The sequence below is a fragment of the Rattus norvegicus genome, chromosome 8 (genome assembly GCF_036323735.1).
Source record: "Rattus norvegicus strain BN/NHsdMcwi chromosome 8, GRCr8, whole genome shotgun sequence".
Classification (NCBI taxonomy): domain Eukaryota; kingdom Metazoa; phylum Chordata; class Mammalia; order Rodentia; family Muridae; genus Rattus; species Rattus norvegicus.
Genome location: NC_086026.1, coordinates 89,364,802 through 89,382,705, shown reverse-complemented (window position 1 = coordinate 89,382,705; position 17,904 = coordinate 89,364,802). Strand labels below are relative to the sequence as shown.

Below are 17,904 nucleotides of genomic sequence, written 5' to 3'. Positions count from 1 at the left end.
CTGTTTTAAAGATCTTTTCCCAATCTGTTGGTTGCCGTTTTGTCCTAACCAGAGTATCCTTTGCCTTACAGAAGCTTTGCAGTTTTATGAGATCCCATTTGTCGATTCTTGATCTTAGAGCATAAGCCATTGGTGTTTTGTTCAGGAAATTTTTTCCAGTGCCCATGTGTTCCAGATGCTTCCCTAGTTTTTCTTCTATTAGTTTGAGTGTGTCTGGTTTGATGTGGAGGTCCTTGATCCACTTGGACTTAAGCTTTGTACAGTGTGATAAGGATGGATCGATCTGCATTCTTCTACATGTTGCCCTCCAGTTGAACCAGCACCATTTGCTGAAAATGCTATCTTTTTTCCCTTGGATGGTTTTGGCTCCTTTGTCAAAAATCAAGTGACCATAGGTGTGTGGGTTCATTTCTGGGTCTTCAATTCTATTTCATTGGTCTATCTGTCTGTCTCTATACCAATACCATGCAGTTTTTATCACTATTGTTCTGTAATACTGCTTGAGTTCAGGGATAGTGATTCCCCCTGAAGTCCTTTTATTGTTGAGGATAGCTTTAGCTATCCTGGGTTTTTTGTTATTCCAGATGAATTTGCAAATTGTTCTGTCTAACTCTTTGAAGAATTGGATTGGTATTTTGATGGGGATTGCATTGAATCTGTAGATTGCTTTTGGTAAAATGGCCATTTTTACTATATTAATCCTGCCAATCCATGAGCATGGGAGATCTTTCCATCTTCTGAGGTCTTCTTCAATTTCTTTCCTCAGTGTCTTGAAGTTCTTATTGTACAGATCTTTTACTTGCTTGGTTAAAGTCACACCGAGGTACTTTATATTATTTGGGTCTATTATGAAGGGTGTCGTTTCCCTAATTTCTTTCTCGGCTTGTTTCTCTTTTGTATAGAGGAAGGCAACTGATTTATTTGAGTTAATTTTATACCCAGCCACTTTGCTGAAGTTGTTTATCAGCTTTAGTAGTTCTCTGGTGGAACTTTTGGGATCACTTAAATATACTATCATGTCATCTGCAAATAGTGATATTTTGACCTCTTCTTTTCCGATCTGTATCCCCTTGATCTCCTTTTGTTGTCTGATTGCTCTGGCTAGAACTTCAAGAACTATATTGAATAAGTAGGGAGAGAGTGGGCAGCCTTGTCTAGTCCCTGATTTTAGTGGGATTGCTTCAAGTTTCTCTCCATTTAGTTTAATGTTAGCAACTGGTTTGCTGTATATGGCTTTTACTATGTTTAGGTATGGGCCTTGAATTCCTATTCTTTCCAGGACTTTTATCATGAAGGGGTGTTGAATTTTGTCAAATGCTTTCTCAGCATCTAATGAAATGATCATGTGGTTCTGTTCTTTCAGTTTGTTTATATAATGGATCACGTTGATGGTTTTCCGTATATTAAACCATCCCTGCATGCCTGGGATGAAGCCTACTTGATCATGGTGGATGATTGTTTTGATGTGCTCTTGAATTCGGTTTGCCAGAATTTTATTGAGTATTTTTGCGTCGATATTCATAAGGGAAATTGGTCTGAAGTTCTCTTTCTTTGTTGTGTCTTTGTGTGGTTTAGGTATAAGAGTAATTGTGGCTTCATAGAAGGAATTCGGTAGGGCTCCATCTGTTTCAATTTTGTGGAATAGTTTGGATAATATTGGTATGAGGTCTTCTATGAAGGTTTGATAGAATTCTGCACTAAACCCGTCTGACCTGGGCTCTTTTTGGTTGGGAGACCTTTAATGACTGCTTCTATTTCCTTAGGAGTTATGGGGTTGTTTAACTGGTTTATCTGTTCCTGATTTAACTTCGATACCTGGTATCTGTCTAGGAAATTGTCCATTTCCTGAAGATTTTCAAGTTTTGTTGAATATAGGTTTTTATAGTAAGATCTGATGATTTTTTGAATTTCCTCTGAATCTGTAGTTATGTCTCCCTTTTCATTTCTGATTTTGTTAATTCGGACACACTCTCTGTGTCCTCTCGTTAGTCTGGCTAAGGGTTTATCTATCTTGTTGATTTTCTCAAAGAACCAACTTTTGGTTCTGTTGATTCTTTCTATGGTCCTTTTTGTTTCTACTTGGTTGATTTCAGCTCTGAGTTTGATTATTTCCTGCCTTCTACTCCTCCTGGGTGTATTTGCTTCTTTTTTTCTAGAACTTTTAGGTGTGTTGTCAAGCAGGTGACAAATGCTCTTTCCTGTTTCTTTCTGCAGGACTCAGCACTATGAGTTTTCCTCTTAGCACAGCTTTCATTGTGTCCCATAAGTTTGGGTATGTTGTACCTTCATTTTCATTAAATTCTAAAACGTCTTTAATTTCTTTCTTTATCTCTTCCTTGATCAGGTCATCATTGAGTAGAGCGTTGTTCAATTTCCACGTTTATGTGGGCATTCTTCCCTTATTGTTATTGACGACCAGCTTTAGGCCGTGGTGGTCTCATAGCACGCATGGGATTATTTCTATCTTTCTGTACCTGTTGAGGCCCGTTTTTTGACCAATTATATGATCAATTTTGGAGAAAGTACCATGAGGAGCTGAGAAGAAGGTATATCCTTTTGCTTTAGGATAGAATGTTCTATAAATATCTGTTAAGTCCATTTGGCTCATGACTTCTCTTAGTCTGTCTATGTCTCTGTTTAATTTCTGTTTCCATGATATGTCCATTGATGAGAGTGGGGTATTGAAATCTCCTACTATTATTGTGTGAGGTGCAATGTGTGTTTTGAACTTTAGTAAGGTTTCTTTTACGTATGTAGGTGCCCTTGTATTTGGGGCATATATATTTAGGATTGAGAGTTCATCTTGGTGGATTTTTCCTTTGATGAATATGAAGTGTCCTTCCTTATCTTTTTTGATGACTTTTAGTTGGAAATTGATTTTATTTGATATTAGAATGGCTACTCCAGCTTGCTTCTTCTGACCATTTGCTTGGAAAGTTGTTTTCCAGCCTTTCACTCTGAGGTAGTGTCTGTCTTTGTCTCTGAGGTGTGTTTCCTCTAGGCAGCAGAATGCAGGGTCCTCGTTGCGTATCCAGTTTGTTAATCTATGTCTTTTTATTGGGGAGTTGAGGCCATTGATGTTGAGAGATATTAAGGAATAGTGATTATTGCTTCCTGTTATATTCATATTTGGATATGAGGTTTTGTTTGTGTGCTTTTCTTCTCTTTGTTTTGTTGCCATGACGATTAGTTTCTTGCTTCTTCTAGGGTATAGCTTGCCTCCTTATGTTGGGCTTTACCATTTATTATCCTTTGTAGTGCTGGATCTGTAGAAAGATATTGTGTAAATTTGGTTTTGTCATGGAATATCTTGGTTTCTCCATCTATGTTAATTGAGAGTTTTGCAGGATACAGTAACCTGGGCTGGTATTTGTGTTCTCTTAGGGTCTGTATGACATCTGTCCAGGATCTTTTGGCTTTCATAGTTTCTGGCGAAAAGTCTGGTGTGATTCTGATAGGTCTGCCTTTATATGTTACTTGACCTTTTTCCCTTACTGCTTTTAATATTCTTTCTTTATTTTGTGTGTTTGGTGTTTTGACTATTATTTGACGGGAGGAGTTTCTTTTCTGGTCCAATCTATTTGGAGTTCTGTAGGCTTGTTGTATGCTTCTGGGTATCTCTTTCTTTAGGTTAGCTAAGTTTTCTTCTATGATTTTGTTGAAGATATTTACTGGTCGTTTGAGCTGGGAGTCTTCCCTCTCTTCTATCCCTATTATCCTTAGGTTTGATCTTCTCATTGAGTCCTGGATTTCCTGTATGTTTTGGACCAGTAGCTTTTTCTGCTTTACATTATCTTTGACAGTTGAGTTGATGATTTCTATGGAATCTTCTGCACCTGAGATTCTCTCTTCCATCTCTTGTATTCTGTTGGTGAAGCTCGTATCTACAGCTCCTTGTCTCTTCTTTTGGTTTTCTATATCCAGTGTTGTTTCCATGTGTTCTTTCTTGATTGCTTCTATTTTCATTTTTAATTCCTTCAACTGTTTGATTGTGTTTTCCTGGAATTCTTTCAGGGATTTTTGTGACTCCTCTCTATGGGCTTCTACTTGTTTATGTATGTTTTCCTGGAATTCTTTCAGGGATTTTTGTGATTCCTCTCTGTAGGCTTCTACTTGTTTATTAATGTTTTCCTGTGTTTCTCTAAGGGAGTTCTTCATGTCTTTCTTGAAGTCCTCCAGCATCATGATCAAATATGATTTTGAAACTAGATTTTGCTTTTCTGGTGTGTTTGGATATTCCGTGTTTGCTTTGGTGGGAGAATTGGGCTCCGATGATGCCATGTAGTCTTGGTTTCTGTTGCTTGGGTTCCTGCGCTTGCCTCTCGCCATCAGATTATCTCTAGTGTTACTTTGTTCTGCTATTTCTGACAGTGGCTAGACTGTCCTATAAGCCTGTGTTTCAGGAGTGCTGTAGACCTGTTTTCCTGTTTTCTTTCAGCCAGTTATGGGGACAGAGCGTTCTGCTTTCGGGCGTGTAGTTTTTCCTATCTACAGGTCTTCAGCTGTTCCTGTGGGCCTGTGTCTTGAGTTCAGCAGGCAGGACGCTTGCAGCAGAAAAGTTGGACTTACCTGTTGTCCCGATGCTCAAGTTTGCTCGTGGGGTGTTGCTTATGAGCTCTCCGCGGCAGCTGCAACCAGGAAGATCTGCGCCGTCCTTTCTGGGAACTTCCGTGCACCAGGGTTCCAGATGGTGTTTGGTGTTTTCCTCTGGAATCAGTAATGTGTGCAGAGTGCAGTCTCTTCTGGTTTCCCAGGCGTGTCTGCCTCTCTGAAGGTTTAGCTCTCCCTCCCCTGAATATGATTTCTTGTTTCTTTGGTTTGGTTTGGATTGGTTTGTTCTTTTACTTTACATCCCAAGTGCTGTCTCCCCTCCTCTATATGTATATTTAAAGTAAACATAAAATAATGTTTCCTGGTGGATTTCCCAAATATCCTTAGTGCTATCCATCTCTTCTTCCTCCCTCTCCTCCTGTGTTACCTTCCCTCACCCATTTAAGCACTCCCATTTCCCCATTTCTCCCTTCATAGCACCTGTGTTCTAGTATGTCCCGTTTAGAGCTCCTTCTTCCTCTCTCTCTCTCTCTCTCTCTCTCTCTCTCTCTCTCTCTCTCTCTCTCATCCTTCCTGGATTCTGCAGTTGTTTGAGGGTATATACTCAAACCTAAAGATGACTCTTGCTCTCATGAATACCCTAAGATGGAGTGAATGAAAACCAGTCCTCTAGGTATCATTCGGACATTTTAGGGCAGTAGATGCCTGGTTCACTTCTTCCTTTCCCCTCTATACTGAATCAAGCTGAAGTACAATGGGACTCCTGATTCCTGTCCATACCAATATTTTGTTCTAACTTCCCACAGATAAGTAAGATTTGCTGGGTTGTTTTTCAGAACTACAAAATGGTCTAGATTTATGCTTATTCTATGTCCAATCCCCAGAAAAGCTGGGGCATCATACATATCTTCCCCCACAGAGGAGATACATGGGTGACTGAGGTTTTTCATTTAGTTGTTCTGTATTGAGCCTGGGGAGGAGATACGGGTGTGTGGTAACGGACTGACTACATTGGTACTTCTAACTCTACTGACTATAGGTAGTTAGATTAAGAGAGGACATGTGAGTGTCCCAAAAAAGTTAGGTAGATGCAATCCTAATGGAGAGCTTCAGGGGAAATTAAAGTGTCGCATATGATTTTAATTGTTTTCCTTTCCAGGAAGAAAGTAGGAATGGGAACTTTCTCTAGTCATATGGTGCTGCCCAGAAGTTCCTGTTTCCCTTATCAATCAACTTTGGTGTGAATAATTTCACTCTTATCCTGCATTCTGGAGGCTTTTGAGTATTTCCTCTTATTCACAAAGGAAACTTGTTCTTTTGTTGTTGAGTTGATGTGTCAAAAGATGAAGAAGTGAGATAAGAACTTTTTTTTCTGCCATCTTACTGACGTCTCTTTACTATCACTAGTGCAAATATTTGCTTCATGTCATTTAAAATAGATTGTTTAATAAACTCACTGAGATTCTTAGATTAAAAAGTTAAATCTCAGATAGAAAATAAAATTTAGATAGACAATACTAAATTGCTACTGTCAAGGGTTTGTGCTTACATTATTGTATGTCTTGCATTTTGGATGGCTTGATAATCTCAAGCCGAAGGCACGCTATTGGCACACACCATGAGAACACTGGCATCAGGTTCAAAAGCTGGGATGTGTGCCCCAGTGCTGATTTGTTCTAGATATGCAGGCTTGATAGTTCTTTTATAGAACTGATCTTTAGTTTGATTGTATTCTGAACAACATTATTGATAAGCATCTTATTGTCTTCCAATACAAATACTTTAGAATAAACTATTTTGAATTTAGTAGGTGGTCAATAAATCGTTCTATGTTTGTGCATAACTTGCCTTGGTGCCTTACATGTGGTGCCTCTGCAGTGCTCCTTGGATAAAGTCTATGGGTCATTCAGTACACACTGTACTCTGTGAGGCCCAGATCTTACATCCCATGCTGACGTGAATGCTGGAGTGTACACCGTGTAGCAGGTCAGCTTGCTCTGCAGGCCCAGCACTAACAGTAACAAGATCTACACAGGCACTTGCAGACACAAGTCTCAACTGTTAGCTGGAAATCATAGATCTACATTTTTTCTGTTATTGGCACCAAAAACATAGGAATTGTGACAAAATTTTCTTTCTTTTTCATTTTTCAGTCTACTTTAAACCCTTTTCACTTTTATCAGTCTGTACCATTTAATTTTATATGATACCATCATTCCATTCTAGACTAAATCATGATAGCAAACAACAGATATGTATATTTTATTAGATCTCACTATTCTTGACCCTTAAACATACACAATCAAAGAAGACAGGGCAAGTTACAGACTCATTACCCACTCCTTCACTATCTCAGTGGGTGAGACCAACTGGATATATTTCTGGATGAAGAATGACATAATTTTCACTGAAAAAATTTCATTGAACATTGTGAAACATTGACCAAATATTACCATAAGCTGTCATATACATTTATAGGAAGCATTTAACATATGCTAAGCTCTAGATTAAGTCGCTTAGTACCTAATGACTTCAGTGATAATTTCAAAGTTTCTAACGATATGATAATGGAAACTTGACACAACAGGCTTTCTGGGGCTCTTCCCAGGTCCTGTAGGTAAGCAATGATTCTGGAAAGTGTGTCTCTAAGCGTCTGGAGTATATTGCTTCAGGAGAGCATGAGGTTCCCTCTGGTGTACAGCTTTCTTTAGGTTACTATTTTAAGAAACATGATGTGTACAGAAATAGATCTAAATGTCAGTTTTGTGTGGACTCATTTATGGGTTTGGTCCTAGTAATACTTTTCAGATGTCTATTAGAGCAAAGCTTCAGGAGGAAAGGCCTGTCTCTCGCTAGCTCTCTCTCCTGTACCCACTCCTTGTGACAATGTTATGTCAGAGGGATGCTTTCTATCCAAGTCAGATTTATTTTGAGAGCTTGGGCTGTGTGATAACTCAGCTTTTAGAAACAGAAGAGTCCTTGTATAAGCACAAACCACAGCCCACAGATGTACACATGTGACACATGTACATTCACATGTGGAGACATGAAAGTATTAGGGGAACATTTTGTCGGGAGCATGGAGGTCAACAGAAAGGTGTATCAAAGGAGTAATTGGGACTATGTATCAGTTACAGTGATAGCCATTCAGAAACGTATGATAAGGAAACCTATCGTTTAGCACATTTACTGATACAAGTAATGAAAACTAAGAAAAGTGCTCCTTAAGACATTTACTCATTGTTCTAGATACATTAAGATGCTACAGTCTGGAGGTTCCTCAGAAAATTGGTTATTGAACTACCTGAGGACCCAGCTATACCTCTCTTGGGCATATACCCAAAAGATGCCCCAACATATAACAAAGACACGTGCTCCACTATGTTCATGGCAGCTTATTTATAATAGCCAGAAGCTGGAAAGAACCCAGATGCCCTTCAACAGAGGAATGGATACAGAAAATGTGGTACAGCTACACAATGGAATATTACTCAGCTATCAAAAACAATGACTTTATGAAATTCATAGGCAAGTGGATGGAACTGGAAAATATCATCCTGAGTGAGGTGACCCAATGACAGAAAAACACACATGGTATGCATTCATTGATATTGGCTATTAGCCCAAATGCTTGAATTGCCCTAGATGCACAGAACACATGAAACTCAAGAAGGATGACCAAAATGCGAATGATTCACTCCTTCTTTAAAAGGAGAACAAGAATACCCTTGGGAGGGAATAGGGAGGCAAAGTTTAGAACAGAGGCAGAAGGAACACCCATTCAGAGCCTGCCCCACATGTGACCCATACATATACAGCCACCCAATTAGGTAAGATGGATGAAGCAAAGAAGTGCAGGCCGACAGGAACTGGATCTCTCCTGAGAGACACAGCCAGAACACAGCAAATATATAGGCGAATGCCAGCAGCAAACCACTGAACTGAGAACGGGACCCCCGTTGAAGGAATCTTAGAAAGGACTGAAAGAGCTTGAAGGGGCTCAAGACCCCATATGAACAACAATGCCAAGCAACCAGAGCTTCCAGGGACTAAGCCACTACCCAAAGACTATACATGGACTGACCCTGGGCTCCAACCTCATAGGTAGCAATGAATATCCTTGTAAGAGCACCAGTGGAAGGGGAAGCCCTTGGTCCTGCTAAGACTGAGCCCCCAGTGAACGTGATTATTGGGGGGGAGGGTGGTAAAGGGGGGAGGATGGGGAGGGGAACACCCATACAGAAGGGGAGGGGGAGGGGTTAGGGGGATGTTGGCCTTGAAACCAGGAAGGGGAATAACAATTGAAATGTAAGTAAGAAATACTCAAGTTAATAAAGATGGAAAAAAAACAAAGTAGATGAAATACAAAAAACTGATGCTAAAAACCATAAAAATCTTCCTATAATAACAGAAAAGAAATGTAAAGCATGAACAGTTCACATAGAATAAAGTTGTTTTCATTAGGTGGAGAACGAGTTAACTTCCAAATAATGCCATAAGTCTTTGTCTTGTAATCCTCATGTCATGGTGACCACCAACCATAACATTAGTTTTGTTGATACTTCGTAACTGTAATTTGCTGTTGTTATGAAATGGAATATAGATATCTGTGTTTTCCAATGGTCTTAGGTGACCCCCATGAAAGGATTGTTTGACTCCCAAAGGGTTTACAACTCACAGGTTGAGAAGTATTGTTCTAGATGGATTAGCAACTAATGAGGCTTAGCTTTTAAAAAATTAAATAGCATTTCTAAAGAACTTAATAATTTCCTTTTAAAGATAAATAACTCTGCTTTTATCCAGAGAAAAGATGATTATTTTGCCTGCTTTACAAGGATTTTGTGAAAGTATTTTCCATTGATAGTTTTTCTTAAACATATCCACTATGTGTTAATTAATATTAAGACACTTCTGCATGATTTTTAGCTGAAATGAGAAGATAATTTTTCCTTCTAAATTAGATAAATTTAAAGAACATGGATATCTCAAAAGCCTCCTTAGCAAATTTGTTATTTCCATCAACTCTCCCACCACACAGATCCCTGAGCCATTAAATGTTGTTCAGGTCCAAATTCAAGTTAAAATTTCAGATTCATCACCAGCTCTGTCCTTTTGTTTCAGCTTGTCTTTCTTTAAAGCAGAGAGAAGTACACACTTCATAAAGAAATCATTTAAGAACAAATAAAATGATTTCATAAAGGATTCTAGGATAGTAGCTATAAGTGTTCAGTAATGGAGACATTGTTATTAATCATAAATATAAAAATAGATGAACATTTGGGAAAGTGAATGTTTTATTTGAGGCAGAATGTTTTAAGTTAGTCGTTCTTATCTTATGGCTTTACTAAGTAATTGTCTACATTTAGGAAAATATGTTGTCTTTCCAGCCAGTATGCTGGATATGTTTTTCTTTACCATGGTTTCAAAGTAGGTAACAAATATAATCTGACTAGACCTAGAAGCCAGAACAGAGAGACTCACACAGAGTGGCCCTGGAGAGAGGATGAGCTTCTGTTCATCCTTATATTCATGGACATGTAAACAATGTGTGGGTTGGATTCTGGTGCAGTGCCCTTCTCTCTGGAGAGTACTTGCCGAGAATTCCATGAACTCTTCACCAACAATTCCAGTTAGTGGCTCTGGTTTTGTAATTTTATTTCCAATTTTGGTTGTTTTATTTTTAATTTTGAACCCTGTGTTCTATATGCTTGTAGAGGACCCGCGGCTGTGTGGTCTCTTTCTGTGCCACCACTTTACTTTATCACTTCTTCTTGAATCACTTCACTTTTATTTTTTGACTATGGAGAAAACCAGCCAAATACAAAGAAAGTCTCATATTTATGTTGTCAACTTATGTGCTCTGAAGGAAGCATATCTCTCTTAGAGATCCCTAAAGGTGGTAGTTTCTATAGTCAATTGTAACACAAAGACATGGGTTTGAGACTTGGAAACTCATGAATATGAAATTTTATTTTGTTATTTATTAGTTTTTTCTAAAAAAATAGTAATTGTTTTTTCTTGAAGTATAATTGTTTTATTATTAAAGAAGGGGAACAATGCCCAAGTCTTTCTTTCAAATTACCGCTTTGGATGGTGTTAATGTAAATGAGATACAAAGATTGATTACTCGTGTAACCTAGATAACTGACAGCTGCTATTTTGATTTTTGCCAATGGACATGAGAAGGCAGAACACTGTTACAGCTTCTTGTGTCTCCAGATTCATGCACTTAACACTTGTTGGTAAAAAAAGATTGTCAGTGGATCCTTGGGCCAGAAAGATGTTTGAACAGACAGTTTAAAGTAACACCCAGGTACTTGCTTCGCATAGATTCTTGGGTGACTCCAGAGAGCTACACAGATTGTGAGAATAGCACTATGGGAGTAGAAGACAGTCAAAGCCCAGCTTTGAAGAGTAGTCTTTCCTTTTCCACCATTGTGGAAACCCCTCCACCTTTCCTAATAGCCTCTTTCATCAAAACAACTCCCATTTTAGGTTAGTTTTCATCCCTATGCGGCTGGGCATTTCAGGAGGCAGTCAAAAAGAGGGAGGAGAGAGGAAGGATTCTTTGCACTGTTTGCCTGATGAGTTATCGTAAGAACGGTCCATGCTCTCTCTGTATTTCAAGCTAAAAGATATCAGGTTCAAATCCTAGCTCTATCTTTTATTGTCTAATGCTGTATTTGGTAACAAAATCCTCTACAATGTAACGTTCTATCCTGGAGAAAGGCCCATTATACTCAGGAAGCAAACGAAACTTGCTTTTGAGTAGTATACGCTCTTGTAAACACTCTGTGTCCATACTCCTATAATTAACTACGATAAACTCACCAGGTTCACTAAGAGAGGCTCAGATGGTATCATTTCTCTGATCTACTCCTAGTGCTGTACCAGGAGTAAGCACATGTTTGTTTGTATCTCCCTAGGACAAGCCACACAATGTCTCATAAATCATGCCCCAGTTTTATTATCTGTGAAGAAAAGAAATGAATCTGTGAGGAAAATAGTAGCATTCTGGAGCAAAGTAGATGCTAAAAAATGGCATATCCTTCTTCTCCATTGTACTGGAGTTAATAAAAGTTTTATGAGTAGAAATTTTCTCCCCCAGAGTTCACTTTTAGGTAAACTTAGGAAAATGGTCTATTATCTATCTATCCATCCATCTTTTGATCTAAGGAAAATAATCTATCATCTATCTACCCATCCATCCATCAATCTATCATCTATCTATAATCTGCCTATCCATCCACCCATTGATCTATCATCTATCTATATCTACCTGTCTATTATTTATCATCTGTCTATCCATCCATTCATCCATCCATCAATCTATAATCCATCTATCTGTCTGTCTAACTATCCATCCATCCATTGATCTATCAATATCTACCTGTCTATTATTTATCATCTATCTATCTATCTATCTATCTATCTATCTATCTATCTATCTATCAATATATCTATCATTTCAGTTATCTGTCTTTGGCTATAGAGCAGCAGAAGAATGTGTGTGTGTGTGTGTGTGTGTGTAAACTTTCATTTGGTAAAGATACAAGAATTCTACAGGTGGATGATACTGGTTCTTCCAAATTAATATGAATATGTCTAGACATTGATTGCTTACTCTCCACATCTTTTAAGGTTATTATAAAGAAAATGTAACTAGTTAAATGAGAGCATAGAAAAAGATCTGACATTTTTCTCCTTTTGCTTACTACTCCATGGTGATATTTGTAATGATAGAATGGGCAGGAAGTAGAGCTCTGTAAAAAAAAAACAGAACTAAATTTGTGGGTTCTTTGGAATTTTAATTACAAGTCCAAGAATGTTCCTGTAATTGAATTTTGTTGTAATTAAAAAATCTACTTACTAAATCTTGAATGAAAATTATATAATATAGATTCTCATTTTATAATAAGTTAAACTCAGGAAGAATTGCAATTACTCAAAGAAGAGAATCCTATCTAAAGAATCTTTGTGGTGAAACTGGCATAGAGTGGAGCGATCTGTTTCTTAGACATCACTCAGATACGCTTCTCCAGCAGTAGTTGGGTTGTTTGTTTACATGAAAACTTCAGGCATCTTTGATATCCAAATCTGGGGTCCATGAGCAGAGGAAAGTACAATTCACTCAGTAATCTCAAAACCACATCCCTCCATCTGTTGAGTTGCAGGCTCTGTTTGTGAAGAAGCCAGTGTTGTGGTGACTGGGACAAACAGCACATCTTCTCTTTCCACTGCTGTCCTGTAGTGCAGTTGTCTTCACCGTCTTCACTGCGTCATGTACTCATTTGGTCCCTGGTGCACGAGGGAAGGCAGTGTTGTGCCATGTGGGTTGCATGCTGTGGGTCTGGCAGAGCACATGCACGGGTTACCAAGCCTTTTACACCCACGTGAATAATGGAAACCAAACTCCTTTTCCATTTCCCACCCGTACACACATCTGTAGAAGAAAAAGACTAAACAAAATGTTCCTTTTTTTATCCTACATAAAAACAAATAGAAGAATGAGTGGAAGGCTATGGTCAAATTTACTGTAAGTGCCCTCAGAAGAGGCCCCACCTCAGCAACTGAGAAACCGAGGCTTCCAGATGCTAACAACATTCATCCTGTAAGCTGTCAGCATGAAGATGCTCTCCCAAGTAGCAGGTGTCTGTTGTTGCCAAAGAGGATGCTTAAGGCCAGCTACAGTGTATTCTTCTCTTTTGAGTGCTTAGAATCTTCTTTTCAGTAAGTTTATTTAGCTTCTTTTTTGTATTGTAGATAAAGTGGAAAAGTAGTAGGCGTGTTTGCATCTGCTTTTGGAAGTTCTGCTAAAATAGCAAGGGAATAAAACAGTTATAAATGATATCTGTTTGATGTCAGGTGATGGAGGGGAGGCAGTAAGAGATGTCAGTAGTGTGTCAGATGCTCTAAAGTAGATGGCAAAGCACAAGCCTAGTAAAAGAGACATACTATGATTGCTACAGAATAACACTCTTCCCTAAAGAAGGTAAGAACATCCTTCTTTGGAGCAAATGAGAAAGCAAACAAACAGCTTTCTGATGCATGGAAACAAGTCAAACTGGGTCTTACCAAGTGTGGTGGAATTTGCTAACCAGAAGAATTGTGAAGGTGATGTCAGCCTGGTCAAGAAGGTTTTTGTTGTTGTTTTTTTTTGTTGTTGTTTTTGTTTTTTGTTTGTTTGTTTGTTTTTTGTCTAAAGCAGGGTCTTGCTTTCCAGTCACCCTATGGTGATATATTTCAATTGGCAGGACTCCCTCAATTCATCACCCCTGTGTGGAAGGCACGGAACCATCCTTTCAATGAATACAAAATATTAGATAAAGGTAAAGGGGAAATAAATACAATGGATAACTAGAAGTAAACCTACAAATATATTTAGAATGAGTTAATATACTCAAAAGGATAAGGCAGAATACATGAGGAAAGAGTTCCAGGGTTATAAATGTACTCCTAATTAACATTAGAGAGATGTGCCACAAGGCAGTGTTGATAAAATGTCAAAACAGTCACAGCTCCTCCCTGAAAGGAAAAGAGAAGTAATGGTAGGAAACTCAGTTTAGGAGGTCCTTGGAAAGAGAACTTTCAGAAAAGCAGAAAAATGGACAAAACCAATCAATATCAAAACCTGTATTTGCAGATAAAAAGTTTTGCTGAATGTCCAGAGAGGAGAAAATACTCACACCAAGATTTATTAAGAAACAAGAAGAACAATTTTGATAATACCCAAATTGGAAAAAAAAAACATTGGGATAAAAGGGGCATTGATTGCTCTAAACACTGTGAATGAGAAAAAAGAAAAGGGAGATTTTTTTCAATTAAAAAGAAAAAGTATTTCCTTCTTGGGAATTATAGTACTACTTGAGTGAGTTTTTGCAAAATGACCATCCCTCTCTCAAAGAACTGTGGGTGGATGCAAAATATAGGAGCATGGGATCCAGAGGCAGAGGCTTCCGAGTTAGGGAATGTCTGGGGTTAGCAGTCATGTCTGTGGACAGTGATTTACATACGCATAAAGATGTAACAGTGACTGGCTATTTTAACCAAAATTTTAGTGAAATTTAATCGGGAGGATGAGGAACAGTGACTGAGTGGCTGTTATTGTTGATGGTTCTGAGGTGGTATTGGGGCTTGAGAGAGTCTTCCTGACCTGCCCTAATAGAAGTGGTGCTTTAAACTGATCAATGGAAGGGCAGAACTACAGGCCCATTATTTACTGTTACATGCTTGAGTTCCATAAAATTTGCTAGAAGCATGAAATTATCTGCCTTCGGGAATGGAACTAGTTTTGCCACACTGAAGCAAGATTCATTGTTTTTACATTTTTAGACACCTATTGTCTGTTTCTATGTTATCTTTTCAACCTGTAAACTCTGTATTTTGTTTTCACAGCTATATACATGTACACTATATATTCTGGTCCCTCTCCCTCAGCTTTGCTGTTCTCTTTTTTTGTTTGTTTGTTTTTGGATGTTTTTTATTTACATTTCCAATGTTATTCCATTTCCCAGTTTCCTGTCCAAAAGCCCCCTATCCCATTCCCCTCCCCCTTCATCTATAAGGGTGTTCCCCCTCCCTAGCCACCCCCCTTCCCATCTTCCTGCCCTGACATTTCCCTACACTGGGGGGGGGCGTCCAGTCTTGGTGGAACCAAGGGCTTCTCCTCCCATTGGTGCCCAATAAGGCCATCCTCTGCTCCCTATGCAGCTGGAGCCATGGGTCTGTCTATGTGTAGTCTTTGGGTAGAGGTTTAGTCCCTGGGAACTCTGGTTGGTTGGCATTGTTGTTCTTATGGGGTTGAGAGCCCCTTCAGCTGCTTCAATAATTTCTCTAACTCCTCAAATGGGGATCCTGTTCTCAGTTCAATGGTTTGCTGCTAGCATTCACCTCTGTATTTGTCATGTTTAGGCTGAGTCTCTCAGGAGACAGCTATATCAGGCTCCTGTCAGCATGCACTTCTTGGCTTCATCAATATTTTCTAGTTTTGGTGGCTGTATATATATATAGGCTTGATCCCCAGGTGGGGCAGTCTCTGAATGGCCATTTCTTGAGTCTCTGCTCCAAACTTTTTCTCCATATCTCCTCCTGTAAATATTTTTGTTCCCTCTTTTAAAAAGGACTGAAACATGTGCACTATGATCATCCTTCTTGAGCTTCATGTGGTCTGTGGATTGTATCTTGGGTAATTCAAGCTTTTAGACTAATATCTACTTATCAGTGAATGCATTCCATGTGTTTTTTTTTTTTTTTTTTTTGCTATTGGGTTACCTCAGTCAGGATGATATTTTCTAGTTCAATCCACTTGCCTATGAACTTCATGAAGTCATTGTTTTTGATAGCTGAGTAGTACTCCATTGTGTAGATGTACACCTTTTCTGTATTCATTCCTCTGTTGAAGGGCATCTCAGTTCTTTCTAGCCTCTGGCTACTATAAATAAGGCTGCTGTGAACATAGTGGAACATGTGTCTTTGTTGTATGTTGGAGAATCTTTTGGGTATATGCCCAGGAGTGTTATAGGTGGATCCTCAGATAGTACAATGTCCAATTTTCTAAGGAACCATTAGACTGATTTCCAGAGTGGTTGTACCAGCTTGCAATCCCACCAACAATGAAGGACTGCTCCTTCTGTCATCTGAGGTTTTGATCTTAGCCATTCTGACTGGTGTGAAGTGGAATCTCAGAGTTGTTTTGATTTGCATTTCCCTGATGACTAAGGATTTTGAACATTTCTTTTGGTACTTCTCAGTCATTCGATATTTCTCAGCTGAGAATTCTTTAGCTCTGTACCCCATTTTTCAATAATGTTATTTGGCTCTCTGGAGTCTAACTTCTTGAGTTCTTTGCATATACTGGATATTAGCCCTCTATCGGATGTAGGATTGGTAAAGATCTTTTCCCAATCTGTTGGTTGCCATTTTGTCCTAATGACAGTGTCCTTTGCCTTACAGATGCTTTGCAGTTTTATGAGGTCCCATTTGCTGCTTTGTACAGGGTAATAAGAATGGGTTGATCTGCATTCTTCTACATGCTAATCTCCAGTTGAACCAGCACCATTTGTTGAAAATGCTATCTTTCTTCCATTGGATGGTTTTAGCTCCTTTGTCAAAGATCAAGTGCCCATAGGTGTGTGGTGTGTGGGTTCATCCTGAGTCTTCAATTCTATTCCATTGTTCTACCTGCCTGCCTCTGTACCAATACCATACAGTATTTTTTCTTTTTTTTTAATCACTATTGCTTTGTAATCCAGCTTGAAGTCAGGGAATGATGATTCCCCCATAAGTTCTTTTATTGTTGATAATAGTCTTCATTATCCTGGGTTTTTTTTTTTTATTCCAAATGAATTTACAAATTGCTCTTTCTTACTCTATGAAGAATTGAGCTAGAATTTTGATGGGGATTGCATTGAATCTGTATATTGCTTTTGGCAAAATGGCCATTTTTACTACCTTAGTCCTGCCAATCCGAAAATATGGAAGCTTCATGAATTTGTGTGTCATCCTTGCGCACGGGACATGCTATTCTTCTCTGTGTCATTCCAATTTTAGTATATGTGCTGCCGAAGCGAGCACTACTGTTTCCTTCTTAACCCCAAGTGCTTTCCTAGTCTCTTTCCTGTATTCATTAGTTTTGTTTATGTCTAGTGAAGTTTAATCAAGGCCAACTGTGTGAAGATCATCAGAGTCTGATTGCACACAACTTGATACCAAAGCCCACCACCCCCGATCTGTCTGATGTTAACAGAACAGCAATATAGTCAGGCCCTCTGAGTCCCTTCTGCCTCCGTAGCAGACTGTTATAAGAATCCAACTTCCATAGACCACAAGTGCCCGTGTGCACAGCTGCTGTGAGTTTGTGGTTCCCATGTCCATGACTTGTTTAGAAAACGATATTTTGCAGCCCTGTCTCATCATATTTAGGCCTGAGCTCTGAACTATTTTTTTTTTATCCTCAGCATTTTGTGTATGCATGCATATTTACCTTTATCTTCATTCATGGCAAGAAGAAACTTCTTTGTTAAAGAGCAAAAGTAGACTTTTATCTGTTGAGATACATTACAGCTATTCAGAAGGCGTTTTTATGGTGTGCCAATTCAGACAAGCAGTCATCACCGACGACTGAAGAGAGACGCTTTTAAAGCTTTCTACCGTTGGAATTTTTTAAACTCTGTATTCGTATGAAAAACTTAAAAAATGAAAATATTGTCACTTGTAATCTTGTTACTTGTACTGGCTAGAATTCTAGTCAGCATAATACAAATGCATTATTCCTTACATACACATGAACCAGCATGAATTTCATGGATCTCCGAGGTCCACCATTCTGCAGTCATCCTGAAACCTCAAGATGGG

At 38.7% G+C, this 17,904-nt stretch overlaps 1 non-coding gene across 1 annotated transcript; it reads right to left on the bottom strand.

Moving 5' to 3' along the window:
- Positions 1 to 17,018: 17,018 nt before the first annotated feature.
- LOC120094401 (U6 spliceosomal RNA) lies at positions 17,019 to 17,124 on the bottom strand. Its single transcript, XR_005488727.1, has one exon. It is a non-coding gene; the product is annotated as a U6 spliceosomal RNA (small nuclear RNA).
- Positions 17,125 to 17,904: the final 780 nt, after the last annotated feature.